The 15733-nt window shown below is 37.0% G+C and overlaps 1 pseudogene across 1 annotated transcript; it reads right to left on the reverse strand.

Moving 5' to 3' along the window:
* Window positions 1-13881: 13881 nt before the first annotated feature.
* LOC309822633 (tetratricopeptide repeat protein 8-like) lies at window positions 13882-15457 on the reverse strand (annotated as a pseudogene). Its single transcript has one exon. The product of its transcript is annotated as a tetratricopeptide repeat protein 8-like (transcript).
* Between the last annotated feature and the right edge of the window lie 276 nt (window positions 15458-15733).

A 15733-nucleotide genomic window follows, 5' to 3' on the forward strand; every position in this document is an offset into this window, starting at 1 on the left:
CAATCCTTTTTTAGTCCTTTTACAAGGTAGTGATGTCACCTTCTAATTTCTCTTTTTACAAACCAGATGTTCAAGTACTACTATTAAGCGTTCTATTTCATAATGCAGAAGACTGAAAGACTTTTGTTGTCATGATAGTTTGTTTTCTTTGGTGATGGACAGCCATAGGAATCTCCTCAATGAGGCAACCCCTTGGAGAGCACTCTGTTCAAATGACTCTTCTCTCTGCCTTCTTCATCTTCAGTTAAACCTGTCAATAGTCTCTTCGTTCTCAAAACAAAACTACTACCACCACCACAACAACAATAAAAAAAAGAATGTTGGGGAAATCTTCCTCCTTTTCTGAGATGCTATCTGCTGTCTCTCTTTCTCACCATCAAACTTTTTCAAATGCTTGCCACCTCCACTTCCTCATTCACTACTCATTCCAAACTCCTTATAATCTGGCTTTTGCCCTCCATTAATTTACACACTATAGTGTTGTCTGAAGCTATACTATCTCAGGGGTCATCATCTGATCAGTTAGTAACAAACCAAATGCTCTTTGGCCTTTACAACTCTGCAACACTTAACATAACAAATCATCCTTTCTTGAAACTCTCCTCCTATGGCCTTTATGACACAACACTCTTTCAGTATTCCTCCCACATCTGCAAAACAATCTCTCTGCCTACTTATCAGGCTCCTTTTTCTGCCCTGAACCCATAATGCTTAATAAATATATAAGTAATCAATAAGTATAAGATGCCAAATTAATCAGTCAATTCACCAAACTTTAATGCTTCATAAAGGGAAAAAATGATGTGTGAGATGGATTCCTTGATCTCTCAAATAATTTCAGTGCAAGGAGTATGTAATCAATGTTGCATGGGTGAAGAGAAAATCAGTGCTCTAAGGCAGTCTTGCTTAGAGTGAGGATGACTGGGGGGTCTTCTTGAAGTATTTGGTGTTTGAGATAGACCTGGAAGAATAGGTAGGATTTTGTAAGTAAAGGTGCAGAGGAATAGATTCCGAGTTCAGTGTGAACAAAGGCATAGAGAGGCAGGAAAGTACGAGGTGTTCAGATAATAATGAATAGAACAGTTTGACCAAAGGAGAGAGTTCATGTGAGGGATACTGAGAGATAAAGCTGGAAAGGCAGATTAGGGTTAGATTATGTAATCTTTGTCCCATTGGTGGGTGGAGCTGGTGGCAACTGCCAGGAACAATGAACATTGGCCTTGCCAGCATCAAAATTATCAGCTACTCACTTGACCATGATGACTGTGGGCATTTTCCCACTTCTCCACAGTTCCCTATGGCAGCATGTTATCTTATAAGAGTCAGTTCCAGATTTTCTTTTCTTCCAGTTTATTCAACCATTAATTTATTCAAACATTCATTTTAAAACCTACTATATTCCAAACATTGTGCAAGATTCTAAGGATTCCAAAATAAATAGCCTTGCTTCTGTTCCCAGGAGATTCACATTTCAGTAAAATGCCAGCCTTTAGTTTTTTCTTGGCTAAAAATGTTATGCAGATGACATGAAGTCTTATTTGGGGTACAATCTAAATAAGTTTTGTGTTTCATCTGTTTTGTTTTGTTTTGGTCATTTATTGGACTTGTCAGTTAATATATATTATTTTTAAAAAGGAAAGGGAGCTAGTCATTCTCATTCTCACTTTAATAAAAGTATATCAAAAAAGACTTTCTCCCTATGGAAAGAGTAGCAGATCTATGTGATTCAGTTATTTACTTACCATCTTCTCCAGGAAGGAAAATGCCAGAATTGTTTTACTCCTAGGTATATTTTAGTGTGTGGCTAGAGTAATGCCCTGAAATATTCAGATTTTATTTAACCTAGAAACTCTAGCAGTTTCAGAGGCAGTAACACTGTTTGGGGTGTTTTTTCTGAACACAGTTACAGTAAATGATAACTGAGATTCTGTACCCCACACCCAACCTCTAACCTAACTCACAAACTATGAAGTAATGTTCCCAAATTATTTTTGTTTTGTCCTTCTGGGGAAGAGGAAGAAGAGTAGATAAGGGATTTTCTCTCTTGGATTCTTTGTGACTTCAGAAGCTTAATATATTAATTATATTACTCTCGCATGAAACTGCTGACACCATTATTTTGGTGCCCATGAACTTCCTCTTTCCCGTCATCATTTCCTCTTTAAAAGCTGTTTCCTATTACTGTCAATACTCTTTTTTATATAACAGTTATATTTTTAAAAGGCGGCAGATGAGCCTGCCCATAAAGCTGACATAGTTATCAAGTGGAAAATCAAATGTAGCAGCAATATAGCAAGGGCAGGTTTCATAATCAGTATCTTCTTTCCCCCTAAAATAACAAATGAATGTTTTCTTAATAGCATCTTCATTGGTTTTAATGACTGCTGAGAGGGAGATATTTAACAGGGGAATTATATGGAAGTCCAGAGAATGCCCATCTGGAGCTTACTGGATTGTTCTGATGGCACAAGGTAATTCTTTGGGAAATAGAGTCAGCAAGCAGGATCATTTACTAATCATCAGGAAAATGCAAGTCAAAACCACAATGAGATATTACCTCACACCTGTCAGAATGGCTATCATCAAGAAGACAGGAAATAAGAAGCGTTGACGAGGATGCGGAGAAAAGGGAACGTTCCTGCACTATTGGTGGGAACATAAATTGGTCTAGCCACTTGGAAAACAGTATGGAGGTTCTTCAAAAAATCTAAAATAGAAATACCATATGATCCAGCAATTCCACTACTGGGTATTTATCCAAAGAAAACAAAAATACTAAATTGAAAACGTACCTGCACCCTTGTGTTTGCTGCAGCATTATTTACAATAGCCAAGATATGGATGCAACCTAAGGATCCATAGATGGATGAATAGATAAAGAATATGATACACAATATAACGGCATATTATTCAGTCATTAAAAAAAGGAAATCCTGCCATTTGTGACAACATGGATGGACTTGAGGGCATTATGCTAACTGAAATGAGTCAGACAAAGAAAGAAAAATATACTATATGACCTCACTTATATGTGGAATCTAAAAAAAACAAAATAAAACAAACAAACAACAACAACAGAAAAAAAACCCTCACAGAAACAGAGAACAGATAAGTGGTTGCCAGAGGCAGGGGATAGATCTTAAAATTCTCATCACAAGAAAAAAAAATTGTAACCAAGTATGGTGATGAATGTCAACTAGACATTATGGTGATCATTTCACAATATATACATATATTGAATTATTATGCTGTATACCTGAAATTAATATAATGCTATGTGTCAGTTATATCAACAAAATAAAAATAATAAACCTAGAATCTATAGATTTATGAGCCATGGTCCCCTAGAAAATGTTACATAAACCTGGGTATAAAACGGAGATGTATCATAGACTAAATACTCCCACAATATGAGATAATGTCTCAATACCTCACTTAGAGATCTTGTCTACTCTGAACTAGATAACATGTATTTGATGTAGAAAGGAAAACCCTGAGAGCCACCTTAGCATCTCAGATCTCTTGCTGCTTTGTCTGAGCCTCTTTATTATTTCTATACTGAAATTATTATTAACACTTGATACTCGCTAATATTTCTGATTCTTATGAGCCTGTCTGACAATCTGCTCCTTTGCTTTAGCTCACACTCCTAGGAATGAACAGTCCTATGCCTGCTGTCATCCCTGGCAGAGCAGAAGGAAAAGAAGGAGTCTTCCTTTGACATGGGAGGAAAAACTTTTAATAAAGTTTTAATGCTGGTGATTCAAGCCTCTAAAATCCCCAGACACAAAGAGAATCTGCACCCATCTGCCAACACTTATCCATAGGCCTTCTCCATGTGCTCACAAGAAAGACTGGAGTCAGATAAGAGGAACTGAGAAAGAATGTCAAGGCCCAAGCATAAGAGACATTTGTCTGAGGGAAGAACAGAAGAACTAAGGGAAATCCTCCAGGCACTCTAGGCCTTCATTAAGTATGAAGAAGGGGTCACCTGTAGCTGGGATGGGGCAAAAGAGCTGAGAGAACCCCTTTGAGGTGCAAGCATGTGAATCCTGCTCAAGTCTGAGAACAGGAGGATTAAAAGAAATTTTCCAGGAACTCTAGTCCTTACACAGAGTACAAGGCAACAGAAGTGTATCACTGAAGAACAGGCAGAACAACTAAAAGAGACCCCGTCTGAGATGCAGATACCAGGGTTCTGATCAAATTTGATGCCAGGGCTAAAGAACTGAGAAAAATATTCTGGTCACTTTGGGCTTCAACAGCAGCCACCTGTTGTTGAGGAAAACAATATAACTGAGAGAGACTCCCTGACATACAGGCATGTAGGGCTACTGAATGCTAAAAGCAAGGAAAGATCCAGGCACATATATCTCATGCTTGCTACAGAGAAGATCCTTATTTCACCTTCAAATAATTTAAAGCCATTGGTGAACTGAATCCAACTGAAATAACCACTAAATCCAAAGCGAGCTCAACCACAGACTAGATTAACTCAGTCTCCTAGTGGGCTGACAAAAGGAGAGATGTGACTTTCATGAGCAAAAATATTATTTACTTCAAGATCTCATGCTCTTTACACTCAGAGTTTAAAATTCAATCAAAAATTATGAGACACATAAAGAAGTAAGGTCATTTAACTTATCCCTAGGAAAGTATTATGAACTGAATTGTGTTCCCCCCTCTCCCCTGCAAAAAAAAAAACAAAAAACAAAAAAACAAAAAAAAAACCTCATAGATTGAAGCCCTAAGCTCCAATGTGATTGTATTTGGAGAGAGGGCCTTTAAGAAGGTAATTAAGGTTAAGTGAGGTTATAACGGTCAGGCCCTAATATGATAAGATTTGTATCCTCATAAGAAGAGGAGGGACACCAGAGACCTTACTGTCTCAGTGCATACACAGAGGAAAGGCCATGTGAGAACACTATGAGAAGGTGGCCACCTGCAAGCAAGGAAGAGAAGACTCACCAGAAACCAACCCTGCTGGCACCTTGAGCTCAGGCTTCTAGCCTCCAGAACTGTGAGAAAATGAATATCTGTCATTTAAGCCACCCAGTCTGTAGCTTGTTATTGCAGCTGAGCTAACTAATATAGAGAGAAAACACTCAATAAAATCAGATCCAGATATAAATCAGAGATTAGAATTATTAGACAGGGATTTTAAAGTAACTATAATGAACATATTACAGGATCTAATGAACAAGGAGAAAAACATACATGTACAGATGGGGAATTTCAGCAGAGATATAGAAACTATGTACAAAGCTATCGTACAAATGAACTTATTTACAAAACAGAAATAGAGTCACAGATGTAGAAAACAAACTATGGTTACCGGGGTGAAGTGGGGGTGAGGGTTGGGTATAAACTGGGAGACTGGGATTGACATATACACACTACTATATATAAAATAGATAACTAATAAGTTATCTTATTAGTACTGAGAAGGGAACACTTCTCAGTACTCTGTAATGACCTATATGGGAAAAGAATCTAAAAAAGAGTAGATATGTATAACTGATTCACTTTGCTGTACAGCAGAAACTAACACAACATTGTAAATCAACTATACTCTAACAAAAAAAAATTTTTTTAAGCTAATGGAAATGCTAGAAATAAAAATAAAATTAGACAAATAAATATATTTTCCAATGGGCTTATCAGCAAGCTGGACACAACAGAAAAAAATCACTGAATTGAAAGTAATTATCAATATTCAGGCTAGGAGGGCAGACAAGCAATAATGGCTGATTTCTCATCTAAATTAATGGAATCCAGAGGACTATGGAATTTTTTTAAGTGCTGAAAGACATAAGTTAATTTAGCATTCTATGACCAGAAAAACTATTCGTCAAAAATGAAAGTGAAATAAAGACATTTCTGACACACAAAACTACAAAAAATGTTTCACCTGCACACCTGAATTACAAGATATGCTAAAAGAAGTTTCTTAAGCTGAAAGGAAATGATTCCAGATGGAAATCCAGTTCTGCAAGAAGGAATGAGAAACAAGCAAAAAAAGTAAATACTTTAGAAAATATATGACTTTTTAAAGCTTATTCATACATATATTTTTAAATCTCTTTAAAGGAATATTGATTGTTAAAAACAAAAATAATACTCTTGTAACATTTACTATCTATGTACAAATAAAATATATAATAAGAAAGCAAAAAAGTCAGGAGTGAAAACTGTAAGGTTTTTACAATTTGTGAAGCAGAAGAACATTTTTTAAAAGTTAGCAGTAATAAATTAAAGTCAATAGCAGAGGCAAAATGGAATACTAAATATACTCAATTTAGGAGAACAGATAGAAAAGGAGAAAGAAGAAAATGGTGCATAAAAGGAAAACAGAAAACAAACACAAGGTGATAGAGTTAAGCCCAACATATTTCTAATGATATTAACAGTAAATAGATAGAAACTTAATTAAAAATGTGTTGTTTTCAGAGACCTTCAAGATGGTGGAGGAGTAAGACATGAAGATCACCTTCCTCCCAACAAAAACATCAGAAACACTTCTACGTATGGAACAACTCCTACAGAACACCTACTGAACATCAGCAGAAGACCTTAGACTTCCCAAAAGATTTTTTTTCCTTTTCCTCTTTCTGTGAGTGTGTAAGTGCATGCTTTTTGTGTGATTTTCTCTGTATAGCATTGCTTTTACCATTTGTGCTAGGGTTCTGTCTGTCCAGATTTTTTGTTTTCTTAGTATAGTTTTTAGCACTTGTTACCATTGGTGGATTTGTTTTTTGGTTTGGTTGTTCTCTTCTATCATTCTGTCTTTCTTTTTTATTTATTACCTTTTAAATTTAATTTTTAATAATTTTTTTACTTTTCACTTTATTTTATTTTATTTTTTCTTTCTCTCTTTATTTTTTCTGCCTTTCCTTCTGAGCAATGTGGCTGACAGGGTCTTGGTGCTCTGGCCAGGTGTGAGGCCTGTGCCTCTGAGGTGGGAGAGCCGAGTTCAGGATATTGGTCCACCAGACAACTTGTAGCTCCATGTAATATCAAACAGCAAAAGCTCTCCCAGAGATCTCCATCTCAACACTAAGACCCAGCTCCACTCAATGACCAGCCAGCTACATTGCTGGACACCCTATGCCAAACAACTAGCAAGACAGGAACACAACCACACCCATTAGCAGAGAGCTACCTAAAATCATAATAAGGTCACAGACACTCCAAAACACACCAACGGATGTGGTCCTGCCCACCAGAAAGATAAGATCCAGCCTCATCCACCAGAACACAGGCAGCAGTCCCCTCCACCAGAAAGCCTACACAACCCACTGAACCAACCTTAGCCACTGGGGGCAGACATCAAAAACAACGGTAACTACCAACCTGCAGCCTGTGAAAAGGAGACCCCAAACACAGTAAGTTAAGCAAAATGAGAAGACAGATAAACACACAGCAGATGAAGGAGCAAGGCAAAAACCCACCAGACCAAACAAACAAAGAGGAAATAGGCAGTCGATCTGAAAAAGAATTCAGAGTAATGATAGTAAAGATGATCCAAAATTTTGGAAATAGAATGGAGAAAATACAAGAAAGTTTTAACAAGGACCTAGAAGAACTAAAGAGCAAACAAACAATGATGAATAACACAATAAATGAAACTAAAAATTCTCTAGAAGAAATCAATAGCAGAATAACTGATGAAGAACAGAGAAGTGACCTAGAAGAGAAAATAATGGAAAAAACTACCACAGAGCAGAATAAAGAAAAAAGAATAAAAAGAATTGAGAACAGTCCCAGAGACCTCTGGAACAATATTATATGCACCAATATTCAAATTATAGGGGATCCAGAAGAAGAAGAGAAAAAGAAAGGGACTAAGAAGGTATTTGAAGAGATTATAGTTGAAAACTTCCCTAATATGGAAAAGGAAATAGTTAATCAAGTGCAGGAAGCACAGAGAGTCACATACAGGATAAATCCAAGGAGAAACACAAGACACATATTAATCAAACTATCAAAAATAAAATTAAAGAAAAAATATTAAAAGCAGCAAGGGAAAAACATCAAATAACATACAAGAGAATCCCCATTAGGTTAACAGCTGATCTTTCAGCAAAAACTCTGCAAGCCAGAAAGAAGTGGCAGGCCATATTTAAAGTGATGAAAGGGAAAAAACTACAACCAAGATTACTCTATCCAGCAAGGATCTCATCCAGATTTCATGGAGAAATTAAAAACCTTACAGACAAACAAAAGCTAAGAAAATTCAGCAGCACCAAACCAGCTTTACAACAAATGCTAAAGGAACTTCTTTAGGCAGGAAACACATGAGAAGGAAAACACCTACAATAACAAACCCCAAAAATTTAAGAAAATGGTAATAGGAACATAAATATCAATAACTACCTTAAATGTAAATGGATTAAATGCTCCAACAAAAAGTCATAGACTGGCTGAATGGAAAAAAACAAGACCCATATATATGCTGTCTACAAGAGACCCACGTCAGCCCTGGGACACATACAGACTGAAAGTGAGGGGATGGAAAAAGATATTCCATGCAAATGGAAATCAAAAAAAGCTGGAGTTGCAATTCTCATATCAGACAAAATAGACTTTAAAATAAAGACTATTATAAGAGATAAAGAAGGACACAACATAATGATCAAGGTTTCAATCCACGAAGAAGACATAACAGTTGTAAAAATTTATGCACTCAATATAGGAGCATTAAAATACATAAAGCAAATATTAACAGCTATAAAAGGGGAAATAGAAAGTAACACAATCATAATAGGGGACTTTAAAACCTCACTTTCACCAATGGACAGATCATCCAAAATGAAAATAAATAAGGAAACACAAGCTTTCAATGATACAATAAACAAGATGGACTTAACTGATATTTATAGGATATTCCATACAAAAACAATAGAAGACACTTTCTTCTCAAGTGCTCATAGAACATTCTCCAGGATAGATCATACCTTGGGTCACAAATCAAGCGTTGGTACATTTAAGAAAATTGAAATCGTATCAAGTATCATTTGTGACCACAACGCTATGAGACCAGATTCCAATTACAGGGAAAAAATCTGTAAAAAATACAAAAACATGGAGGTTAACCTATACACTACTAAATAACCAAGAGATCACTGAAGTACTCAAAGAGGAAATCAAAAAATACCTAGAAACAAATGACAATGAAAACATGACAACTCAAAACCAACGGGATCCAGCAAAAGCAGTTCTAACAGGGAAGTTTAGAGCAATACATTCCTACCTCAAGAAATAAGAAACATCTCAAATAAACAACCTAACCATACACGTAAAGAATTAGAGAAAGCAGAACAAAAAAAGAAAACCCAAAGTTAGCAGAAGGAAAGAAATCATAGAGATCAGATCAGAAATAAATGAAAAAGAAATGAAGGAAACGATAGCAAAGATCAATAAAACTAAAAGCTGGCTGTTAGAGAAGATAAAGAAAATTGATAAACCATTAGCCAGACTCATCAAGAAAACAAGAGAGATGACGCAAATCAAAAGAATTAGAAATGGAAAAGAAGTAACAACTGACACTGCAGAAATACAAAGGATCATGAGAGACTACTACAAGCAACTATACACCAATAAAATGGACGACCTGGAGGAAATGGACAAATTCTTAGAAAGTACAACCTTCTGAGACTGAACCAGGAAGAAATAGAAAATATAACAGACCAATCACAAGCACTGAAATTGAAAGTGTGATTTAAAATCTTCCAACAAACAAAAGCCCAGGATGAGATGGCTACACAAGCAAATTCTATCAAACATTTAGAGAAGACTTAACACCTATCCTTCTCAAACTCTTCCAAAATACAGCAGAAGGAGGAACACTCCCAAACTCATTCGATGAGGCCACCATCATTCTGATACCAAAACCAGATAAAGATGGCACAAAGAAAGAAAATTACAGGCCAATATCACTCATGAACATAGATACAAAAATCCTCAACAAAATACTAGCAAACAGAATCCAACAGCACATTAAAAGGATCATACACCATGATCCAGTGGAGTTTATCCCAGGAATTCAAGGATTCCTCAATATAGGCAAATCAATCAATGTGATAAACCATATAAACAAACTGAAGCAGAAAAACCATATGATCATCTCAATAGATGTAGAAAAAGCTTTCAACAAATTTCAAAACTCATTTATGATAAAAACACTCAAGAAAGTAGGCATAGAGGGAACTTACCTCAACATAATAAAGGCCATATATGACAAACCCACAGCCATCGTCGCTGTCAGTGGTGAAAAACAGAAACCACTTCTTCTAAGATCAGGACAAGACAAGGTTGTCCGCTCTCACCACTATTATTTATTTAACATAGTTTTGGAAGTTTTAGCTACAGCTATCAGAGAAGAAAAAGAAATAAAAATAATCCAGATCAGAAAAGGAGTAAAGCTGTCACTGCAGATGACATGATACTACACATAGGGAACCTAAAAACACTACCAGAAAACTACTAGAGCTAATCAATGAATTTGGTAAAGTAGCAGGATACAAAATTAATGCACAGAAACCTCCTGCATTCTTACACACTAACAATGTAAGATCTGAAAGAGAAATTAAGGAAACACTTCCATTTACCACTGCAACAAAAACAATAAAATACCTAGGAATAAACCTACCTAAGGAGACAAAAGACCTGTATGCAGAAAACTATAAGACCCAGATGAAAGAAATTAAAGATGATAAAAACAGATGGAGAGATATACCATGACTTGGATTGGAAAATCAACATTGTGAAAATGACTATACTACCCAAAGCAATCTACAGATTCAAAAAATCCCTATCAAAGTACCAATGACATTTTTCACAAAACTAGAACAACAAATTTCACAATTTGTATGGAAACACAAAAAATCCCAAATAGTGAAAGCAATCTTGAGAAAGAAAAATGGAGCTGGAGGAATCAGGCTCCTGGACTTTAGAGTACACTACAGAGCTACAGTAAGCAAGACAGTATGGTACTGGCACAAAAGCACAAATATAGATCAATGGAGCAGGATAGAAAGCCCAGAGATAAACCCATGCACATATGGCCACCTTAATTTTGATAAAGGAGGCAAGAATATACAAAGGAGAAAAGACAGTCTCTTCAATAAGTGGTGCTGGGAAAACTTGACAGCTACATGTAAAAGAATGAAATTAGAACACTCCGTAACACCATACACAAAAATAAACTCAAAATGGATTAAAGACCTAAATGTAAGGCCAGACACTATCAAACTCTTAGAGGAAAACATAGGCAGAACACTCTATGATATAAATCACAGCAAGATCCTTTTTGACCTACCTCCTAGAGTGTTGCAAATAAAAGCAAAAATAAACAAATGGGACCTAATGAAACTTCAAAGTTTTTGCACAGCAAAGGAAACCATAAACAACACCAAAAGACAACCCTCAGAATGGGAGAAAATATTTTCAAATGAAACAACTGACAAAGGATTAATCTCCACAATTTACAAGCAGTACGTGGAGCTCTATATCAAAAAGACAAAAAACCCAATCCAAAAATGGGCAGAAGACCTAAAGAGACACTTCTCCAAAGAAGATATACAGATTGCCAACAAACACATGAAAAGATGCTCAACATCACTAATCATTAGAGAAATGCAAATCAAAACTACAGTATCACTCACACTAGTCAGAATGGTCATCATCAAAAAATCTACAAATAATAAATGCTGGAGAGGGTGCAGAGAAAAGGGAACCCTCTTGCACTGTAGGTGGGAATTTAAATTAATACAGCCGCTATGGAGAACAGTATGGAGGTTCCTTAAAAAACTGAAAGTAGAACTACCCTATGATCCAGCAATCCCACTACTGGGCATATACCCTGAGAAAACCCTAATTCAAAATGAGTCATGTACCGCAATGTTCACTGCAGCTCTGTTTACAATAGCCAGGACATGGAAGCAACCTAAGTGTCCATCGACAGATGAATGGAGAGAGAAGATGTGGCACATATGTACAATGGAATATTACTCAGCCATAAAAAATAACACAATTAAGTTATTTGTAGTGAGGTGATTGGACCTAGAGTCTGTCATACAGAGTGAAGTAAGTCAGAAAGAGAAAAACAAATACCATATGCTAACACATATATATGGAATGTAATAAAAAATAAAAGTGGTTTGGAAGAACCTAGGGGCAGGACAGGAATAAAGACGCAGACATGGAGAATGGACTTGAGGACACAGGGAGGGGGAAGGGTAAGCTGGAATGAAGTGAGAGAGTGGCATGGACATATATACACTACAAAATATAAAATAAGATAGCTAGTGGGAAGCAGCTGCACTGCACAGGGAGATCAGCTTGGTGTTCTCTGACCACCTAGAGGGGTGGGACAGGGAGGGTGGGAGGGAGACGCAGGAGGGAAGAGATATGGGGATATATGTATACATATAGCTGATTCACTTTGTTATAAAGCAGAAATTAACACACCACTGTAAAGCAATTTTACTCCAATAAACATGGTAAAAAAAATTAAATGTGTTGTTTTCAGTTCCTATATTTTTTAACATCTTTATTGGAGTATAATAAAGTGAATCAGCTATACATATGCATATATCCCCATATCTCCTCCCTCTTGCGTCTCCCTCCCACCCTCCCTGTCCCACTCCTCTAGGTGGTCACAGAACACCGAGCTGATCTCCCTGTGCTATGTGGCTGCTTCCCACTAGCTATTTTACATTTGGTAGTGTATATATGTCCATGCCACTCTTGCACTTCATCCCAGCTTACACTTCCCCCTCCCCGTGTCCTCAAGTCCATTCTCTACATCTGCATCTTTATTCCTGTCCTGCTCCTAGGTTCTTCAGAACCTTTTTTTTTTTAAGATTCCATATATATGTGTTAGCATATGGTATTTGTTTTTCTCTTTCTGACTTACTTCACTCTGTATGACAGACTCTAGACCCAGCCACCTCACTACAAATAACTCATTTTCATTTCTTTTTATGGCTGACTAATATTCCATTGTATATATGTGCCACATCTTCTTTATCTATTCATCTGTTGATGGACACTTAGGTTGCCTCCATGTCCTGGCTATTTTAAATAGAGCTGCAATGAACATTTTGGTATATGACTCTTTTTGAATTATGGTCTTCTCAGTGCATATGCCCAGTAGTGGGATTGCTGGGTTGTATGGTAGTTCTATTTTTAGTTTTTTAAGGAACCTCCCTACTGTTCTCCATAGTGGCTGTATCGATTTTCATTCCCACCAAAAGTGCAAGACAATTCCCTTTTCTCCACACCCTCTCCAGCATTTATTGTTTGTACATTTTTTGATGATGGCTATTCTGACTGGTATGAGGTGATACCTCATTGTAATTTTTTTTGGTGTTTTATACACATTTATTTTAAAACATAATATATAAGAAAATATAGAGTGTCTCACAAAGCATTTGATAAAAAATAGCTTTAAGTACAATTTTTAATCTCTAAAGTCTCTACCAAGGATAAGTATATATACACTTTTAGTCCTAAAAGTGCAATTTTAAAGGCAGATTTCAGACCCTTTAAGCTACATGACAGCTAATGGTCAGATAAAGGACATTAAAAATGTGAATTTATAAAATTTGAGTCAATTCATGAAAGTGTTTTATAAACATTATAAACAAACATCTACCATATAATGTGGTAGATTTCATAATCTGTTTACAAATGCTTAAATCCTTTCTTTTAAAACATTATCTTATAAAGTTATTAAAGTTTTTAAATATCCTGGTTTAATTTCCCTTATGTCACCTTCACTAATATCAAGCACATGTTTGTACTACACATATATATACACTACTGTTTTCCTTGCATAATTTCCCTCCATAAGAATATCTTTAGTCTGAGGAAAAATCAGAGCATGGCAAAATGCTGCTTTAACTGCTTAATAAAGTGTTAAGTGCCCAGGTGATCTGGAAATGCTGCTTCAGACTTCTGAGCAGCAATGTAGCTCCTCTGTAGATCTCCCATCTTATCAGATACTGTTGCAAAATTAAAATGCAGCTCATACATGTGGGGTGCTAAGGATGAAGCAGCTTGCAACTGTGCAGTGCTCTTGCGTGTTCGAAATGGCCCTTCTGCATCTCCAGCACGGCCAGGTTGTTGTAGGTCTCTGCATGGTTATTGCTGTTAACCAGACCCAGCCTGAAGCACTGATGGGCCAGATTCGTATCTCCTATTCCCACAGCTACATGTCCCAAGTTGTGCCAGACCTCAGCAACCTCCTCTTCATTTTCAGCCAGAGAAAGGGCATGTTCAAATGAGGTCAGAGTCATATCATACTGCTGGGCATAGAAGCAACAGAGCCCCAGGTTGTTGAAAAGCTGGCAGTTATAAACACCCATCTGCAGGAATTGCCTGTAAAACCAGAGAGCTACTTCTGGTTGATCAGAATAAAAATGGTTGCTGCCAATGCATGCAATGGCTTCCACCTGAGTGTTGTCCTGTTTCAAAACCTCGTTGTGGTATTCAGTGGCTGATAAAATATTGTTCATTTCCTCATAGATCCTGGCAATTCCACAAAGTAGGGTTACTTCTCCTGGAAACTTATCTAAGCCTTGTTTGAAAAGATTTAAAGCAGTCACAGGTTGATTCAATGAGATGTAAACTTTTGCCAAGTAGAGAAAAGTATCTACCATTTCCTGCTGCTTCAGGGCTGATTTAAATTGTTTTTCTGCTTCAAGATACATTCCTAAGCTGTAGTAACATTCTCCAATCTGCACTTTCCATCACCAGTCCTTGTATTGAGAATGCTCTGTGGAAAGGGCAGCCAAATCCACAATAGTCTTAAGATCATTTTCATGATGAAAGATATACTCAAACAAAGCCTTTGCCAATTTAGGTTTCTGGGCATACTTTGTTAAATTCAGTCTAGATAAATTTATAAAAGATCCATCAGGACTTGTAAGCATGGAAGCCATTCCCAGCCTAAAAAACCTTCCAGATGAGCTGGTGATAGGGCAAGCTGTGTAGGCAGTGCTGGGTGTTCTAATGGCCTATTCCATAGTTCCTGGCCTTCCACTTTGTGTGCTGGGTCTAAGGAAACCTGTAATGGGTATTCCAGCTTCAGTGATTAGCCTGACAGCTGGACTAGGCCCTCCTGTCTGGTTAGTTCCAGGGAGTTTCAGAGATGTGCCAGGACATGGAATGTGAGCAATAGTATTTTTGTTCAGTATCATTTCTGCAATTCCTTCCTGATCTACGTCAATTTCATCTATGTACACCACTTCATTTAGTGCTCGTGCTTTTAAAATCCAGGCTGCCAGCTTTGTAACTTTGTACAAATTACTTCACCATGTGCCTCAGTATGCTCAATCTGGTCATAAGGGGACTTCTCCAGCATCTGCATGCACAGATCTGCCCAGAGCTGGAAATTCCTGTGCCTAAAATAGCTCCAGGCCAGGAGCAACGGCTCCATCTCCAAGTCCATGGCGGCCGGGAACCAGCCGCGAAAGACCAGGGCCCAGCACAGGGAGGGCGGGGGGCAAGGAGCAGCTCATTGTAGTTTTGATTTGCATTTCTCTAATGATTAGTGATGTTGAGCATCCTTTCATGTGTTTGTTGGCAAACTGTATATCTTCTTTGGAGAAATGTCTATTTAGGTCTTCTGCCCATTTTTGGATTGGGTTGTTTGTTTTTCTGTTATTGAGCTGCATGAGCTGCTTGTACATTTTGGAGATTAATCCTTTGTCAGTTGCTTCATTTG

The sequence above is a fragment of the Grampus griseus genome, assembly GCF_964374135.1.
Source record: "Grampus griseus genome assembly, chromosome: 5".
Classification (NCBI taxonomy): domain Eukaryota; kingdom Metazoa; phylum Chordata; class Mammalia; order Artiodactyla; family Delphinidae; genus Grampus; species Grampus griseus.